Source organism: Dermacentor silvarum, chromosome 1, assembly GCF_013339745.2.
Source record: "Dermacentor silvarum isolate Dsil-2018 chromosome 1, BIME_Dsil_1.4, whole genome shotgun sequence".
NCBI lineage: Eukaryota > Metazoa > Arthropoda > Arachnida > Ixodida > Ixodidae > Dermacentor > Dermacentor silvarum.
In genome coordinates, this window is record NC_051154.1 from 40,436,666 (window position 1) to 40,443,343 (window position 6,678).

Consider the following 6,678-nt stretch of genomic DNA (forward strand, 5'->3'; position numbering starts at 1 on the left):
TTGTACAATTCTCAGTCATGCTGTCATAAGAACATTTTACAGCACTGTGGCATTAGTATGTCCATATTGGATCATGTGGGCATGCCAGCATCAGTGACCTTATGTTTCGAAGTGCTGAACCACAGGACCATTACACAGCCACAAACAAAGCAGCACGTTTTAATGGCACTGGCATATAGTTGTTGACAGTTGACATGCGAACCAATTAAGAAACAAGCAGTTATTCAATTATTTTTAATTTTAAGGTTGCCACACTGTCTGATGGTGTTTGTGCTACGTCACCGTGAGAACACATGCCCAAGTTTCAACCAAGTTAATTGAATAAAGGCGCGGCAGCCACTGCACCTGATCCAGCGCTAAGCATTCATGTCTTTCTATTAATCAGTCCCATGTTTCAGCACTGGTCCCTTCAAAATCCCAAACCAACTAGGGTCAATTTGTACCTTGATTCAGTTCCTTTCTAGTATGCAGAACTCTTCTATTTTCTGCTTCTTTTGCAATCCTTCCCTGTGCTTCACACTGATAGTTCTGGAAACTTGCTGGGCTAAGCCATACTCGCAGCACTCATGTCTGCATTTTTATATTAGTCCCATGTTTTAGTATTGCTTTCCTCGAAAATGCCTGACCACACAGGCAATTCCTTACAAGATAAAGCAATCTTCCCAAAAGTATTCTGCAGCCAGCCATTGCTCCAGAAAACCAGTGACAGCTAACATGATCTGTGTAAATGTTGCTTTCAGAAACACCACACATATTCCGCACCAGATTTTTATTGTGTATACACATAGCCTGGCTGATAGAGCTTAAAGGGCAGCTGAATCACTTTTCGAAAAAAGTGAGCTTTGAACGAATTATTATAGTTTTTCACCCCCTGAATACGAAAATGATAGTTAAAGAGGCCAGAAGTCACCGCAAGTTGCTTTAATTTAGCAAAAACAAGCCGCAGCATCTGCGGGAGACGCCGCGGGTCGTTTAACGGGCTCGGATGGCGAACACGATCGTGACGTCATCTTAGGTATCCGCGAGGAGCGTGATTCGAATAGAGGGATCACGTGACCCCTGTATTGACGTCATCCTCGCGCCCGGTCTTTCGCCACTACGTTCGGCGTGCAAAGGAGGCGGAGTTTCAATGTAAATTTAAAGCGCGATTGCGGCGCTGCTACACGCGTAATAGAGAAAATAACTGCAGGAGTTGAGTTATACTGTGTCAGTCTTTCAAACCCTCATAAATCTTCAAATTCTAAAACTTCTTCAGCTTCCCTTTAAGGCCTAAGGTAAGATGCTACTGTGCTTTTGTGACTTTTCCGAACAAATCCTCAAATGCATTTGAAAGAAGAAGAACACTCACTGCATCATTCGAGCAAAGCGTGATTAAGCAGATGAAAATTTGCCATCTTAAATGTGCAGTAGCAAAAGAGCACGGTAAAATAATTGACACCAATGAGAAAACTACGGATTTATAACTAAAACTATCGAGAAAAATTGTATGTGGAATGATGAGATACAGCATCTTTCCTGTCAGTCCGATTTCTTCCGTAAACCATTTTATTGCTGCAAATCATAATGCATTACTCGGTCAATGAACTAGCTCATTTTTGAACAACCCAGAAGAGGATAAGGTTTTTTTCCAAAGTGAGGTACACCTATACAAACCATGCTAGCCAGATGATCTGGTATGAATATAGAATAATGTTGAGCCCACTAAACAACCCCACTTAAAGCAAACTTTTATTTGATAAGAACACTGTCATTTACCAATAAGCTTTGCATGAAGTCTATGGAAGGCTTTTCATTTGTCATAACTCAGCTACTGCACCAGTTCAATTAGAATGAATGGAATCTGAGGCACGGATGATATGTAAAGCAAGAGTAAAGCAAGACGTTCATGGAAATACTCACAAGAGTACACAATTCAAATGTGGCTGGAAACAACATTACATTTACAGGAAAGCGGTATCAGTGATATTCAGCACACTGTTTCAGATCACTCTAAAACCCTACCTTGCACACCAGATCAAGTGCCGTAAAAGGGACTCTGTGGTCATCTAGACATGGTTAACTTCACTGCTTTTTATTTTTTTCCATCCCTCGGGAAGCCTCGAGTCATTTTCTTTTTTACTTCTACGAGGACATGGATCCCGTGTCAGTACAGTGCGACTACCAGTATTGGTAGTCGCACTGTACTGATTCGCACTCTATTGATAATTTCCAAGGTAACCTTGTGTACAATGTAGCCAAAAGCCCAAAAGCTAAGCAATACCTACATGGAGTGAGACTTCACGATGAAGGTTAAAGTTTGAACAACATTACCATGCCACATTGCAGTGTATATGCCATGCTAGCAAATATGCAAATAGCCTTGCAAACCTGATGAATTATTGGCATAGTTTCAAACTGTAAATTCCATGTACATTATTTTCAAGAACCAAGTCCTTATGATTCTTCACCTGGCTGGTTCTTTTACACATTTTATCTGGGCAAGCACAATTAAAATGAACTGCTTGTACAGTGAGCACTTTTTGCATTACAAAGTTCAGTGAAAGTGGGCTTGACTGTATTTTAGATTATCTGAAATCAGACACTTGTGAAAGAGGTGGTTTGAATTATGAATTCCAAAGACTGCCTCCACATTTGAAAACAAAAATGCACTGACCTGCCGACCCCATGCTGCAAACCCTAGCGACACCCCCTCACTCACCCTGAACATTGTTCACTTGCACTTCACCCCTGACATTTTCATAATGCATGCTTGTAACATTATTGTATAAAGAACGCTGTAAGTGCACACGCATCTAGAGTGTGGAGAAGAGTGTGGTCTGGTGAGTGGTGACATTTATTGAAGTCTCGGAAAAACAAATAGTAAACTGCATAATTCGGTCGCGTACTCTTGTGTTATACGCATAGGAGTCGTACATCTCTCCTTTCTTTCCAGGGGTAGATGATGTGGTGTTGCGGATCTCCGAGTCATGCAGCTGGCTGATCTCTCAATGTTTTGAGATTTTGAAGGGATGGTGCAGTGTGCCTCTACCGGTCATTCAAACCATGTAGCGTGACGTCACGGAGATCCATATATATACACATACTCTGTCCATTAAAATCAGTTCCTGCCCAACTCTCAGCCTGGTCTAAATACATCTCCCGTCATCAGCGATAAGACACTATCCATGAAGCAGCACACAGTTGGGTGATCTAAGGCCAGAGAGGCCTGTAAATGGTTCCACCACAATCAGAAGGACGGCAGTCACGTAGTTCAAGCAAATGTAACCTGTGGTAGGGATCTTTAGTGAGGAATTTAGTTGTGCCTACAGTACACAAATTGAAAGCCACAATTTTGTCAACCCTTTCAATGATAACACCAGAGTTGAACACCACCCTTGAAGAGATGGTGCTTTTATTTAATTTTTTTCTGCCCCTCTCATAGTGAAAAGGTTACAGCCCAACACAAACTTTAGTAGTTTATAAAAACGTCCACAGACACACCCACAGAATGCAAATACCTTGTGGTCTTGATGGTATAATAAATTAAATGAAATGATGATTATGTAAATTGTTTGATAGACCTCGATCTTGGCAACAATTATTTTTGCTAGATTTATTCCATTCCTATCATCCACCACTCTGGAGCAGCCAACTCTGGTGTTATCGTAGGTGGGGCACTGATCGGGCCAAAGAAGCACATAAAGGAATAGAAGTGTAATACAATCGTTACATTGTTCCAGCCCTGTAACACCACTGTAATATTTGAAGTCACAAACAAGCAAAAGAGCTAAAAGCTATCACTGGCCAAGCAGTTATTGCCCGATTGCCTCTTAGGATCTGCTCAGAATGAACAAGACATTCATACGCAAATCTTACCCCCCATCAAGAATTTTTTGTTTATTTAAATACTCTCAATGCCATTACGGACAGAGAGGAGCGGGAGTTCAAAATTGCAGTCTTGAAGGAAGGGTGATCAGGGTTGCTGGCGATGAAGGCTATTCCATTCAGATGATGTCTTTGGCATGACCGAATGGAAGTACAGTCCCAGCGGAAAAAGATTAGCACAAGTGACTGGTGGCCGGAGTGGTAAAATCACGACGGCCGCCCCTGCTTTGGAAAATGGAATGTGCCGCTCCAGCCACTAGTCTTTTTCCGCTGCGACTGTACATGTTGGTCTGACAAAATGGCACTTGGACATTTAGACGATAGTCGACACGAGATGAAACGTAGCAGGGAGAGAATGAGATGCTCAGCTCAGGGTTTGTAAAGGAGATTTTATGGAAAAGACGTAACCGGGCTAGTTTTTGTAAGAAAGGTTAGGAAGGTGAATAGGACTTTATTGAAGTAATACTGGCAGTACGAGGATAGTTCACAACAATGAAACAAGCTGACCGGTTCTGGTTGGGTTCAGGTGTGTATACAAGTGTAAAAGAGTGAGGGTCCCAAATTGTAGAAGCAGACTCGAGTTTCAATCTGGTCAGGGTAATGTTTTATAATGAAGCAGTTTTAAGCAAATTGGAGGTTGAAATAACTGACAATGTGCTGTTTTCACGATTTTACTATTTTAATGAGTTTCGGGCATCTTACAAGGCAAGAAAGGCTTGCTGAGCCGTGCGATGAATGCTGTTTCTTAAATGGACATAACTTTTGATCACTGTAATACCGTCAGAAATAGTTATCACAGAGATCTACGTGCACGAGCTGAAGTACAAAGCCGCGTTACAACTTAAATTTTGACGACCTAGAATTGCTGCTATATAGGAGGACTCCCTAACTTAAGATCTATATTGGCCCTGATAGAATGTACAGGTTCTCGAACGCGGTTTGCTGCCGACTGCGAGCTTGAGAAGTGCGGTGCCACCAACTCCTTTTCAAAGATTCTGAGCAAGGTCATCTATCGTAAAGGACGGTTAGGTTACCCGTTCTCGGTCGTACATACTGTAGCCGTACACTAATTTCAAAGACGGATATGCGAAACGAGAACGCTGCATAACGGCGTTGTGCCAAACTTGTACCAAGTACTATCTTGCTTACAGTAACCAAGACCACTGATGATCCAAGACGCATGTACTCGCGCCTGTCTACTACTAACAGAAATGTGCACGCTTGCACTGACCTACTGTCATCGTGTACGCTTAATTCAATGTTGAGAAATCTAACATAGCATCTTCTCGCACTGCGAAACTGACACGTAACCCTTGAAGAGACGCTGCTTTTATTTTAATTTTTTTCTGCCCCTCTCATAGCGAAAAGGTTACAGCCCAACACAAATTTTCGTACAGTTTATAAAAACGTCCACAGACACACCCACAGAACGCAAATAAGCAATAGGTGGGCTTAAGCGGTCACTGTAGCACAAGCCCGACATAAACACCATTCGTTGAAACATATCCAGCAATCAAACAGTAAATACCTTAGGGTGCCCAAAAGTTGGTCAGAACAGCTCGTGAACAACGCGCACCCAAAGAAGCATCTCAACAGCTAAACTACAGGATGACCCGGCTAAATGGTGCCGAAACAGCTGCGTGTGTCCATCTCACTGTGTGACTGTCTGTACAAGAATCCATTGAATCCATCACGTGACCTTCCTAGGTGCCTAAAAATAGAATTGCCTAGAGACATGCCTAGGGACTCTTGAGAACTGCAGTGGCGGCGCGTCGAAGCAAGGGAGCGCGCGTTCTTCAACATTTTTTATAGGTGTTCTGTGGTTCAACCGGTTGAACTTCTTTTATTCTATGGTTCAACGTGTGATCTCTCGTCTGTGGGTTCCGTACGTGGTTCTCTGTTTCTTGGGGCGGGGAAGCCGTGTAATGTGCGTAGAGCGACTTCTGGCCTCGGTGAATCCGGGGCCGTATTCTGAACGTTCGCCTAGGCGAAATTTCGCCTAGGCGAAATCAGCATGCGCGCTGATTGGCTGGTTGAGCAAATTGAATGACGTCGGGCTCAACCACCTAATCAGCTCATCCAATTTTGCTAAAACAGCCAATCGGCGCACGCCTGAAAGCGAAAAAAGAAATTTCGCCTAGGCGAAATCAGCATGCGCGCTGATTGGCTGGTTGAGCAAATTGAATGACGTCGGGCTCAACCACCTAATCAGCTCATCCAATTTTGCTAAAACAGCCAATCGGCGCACGCCTGAAAGCGAAAAAAGAAATTTCGCCTAGGCGAACGTTTCAGAATACGGCCCCCGGTAGCCCGTGTTCGGCCGCCCTTTTCGGTTGCGTCATCAAAATCACATATGCGCCTTTACTTGACGGACGTTGAAGGCGGCGTTATTGTTGCTGGCCGCGACTTAAGTCACGTTACTAATGATCACCTTCTGCTGTTCACGCGTCCGTGCTATCATCGAGGGAGCGCATCTTCTCATTCGCGTTAAACACTAGAGCGCTGTCCGTGCATTCATGCCATTTACTTTTGCCGCGATCTTTACGGCAATGCTCGCGTAGTGCTGTGACCCTAACGGAGCTGTATATATAAAGTGGCAGACCAAAATTCAGGCAGACTGTTGTGAGCACGTGACGTGTACGTCATCAACCCCTATATATAGGACTGCGGAGACACCTCATTATCTTCCCCCTACAGATTGAGGCGGACAGGGGCTCTGCGTGACGGAACTCAAGGCATTTCTAGGATTGATTAATTACTATGCCAAGTTTTTACCTAATTTGTCTACCCACCTGGCTCCACTGTACCCCCTGC

At 43.6% G+C, this 6,678-nt stretch overlaps 1 protein-coding gene across 1 annotated transcript in view; it reads right to left on the minus strand.

The window, feature by feature from the left end:
* Window positions 1-5,546, minus strand: part of LOC119461253 (dynactin subunit 1) — a 46,904-nt gene extending 41,358 nt beyond the window's left edge. Inside the window, exon 1 of the mRNA XM_037722487.2 lies at window positions 5,393-5,546. The gene's annotated coding sequence lies outside the window, so the exon portion shown is untranslated. The remainder of the gene's footprint in view (window positions 1-5,392) is intronic.
* Window positions 5,547-6,678: the final 1,132 nt, after the last annotated feature.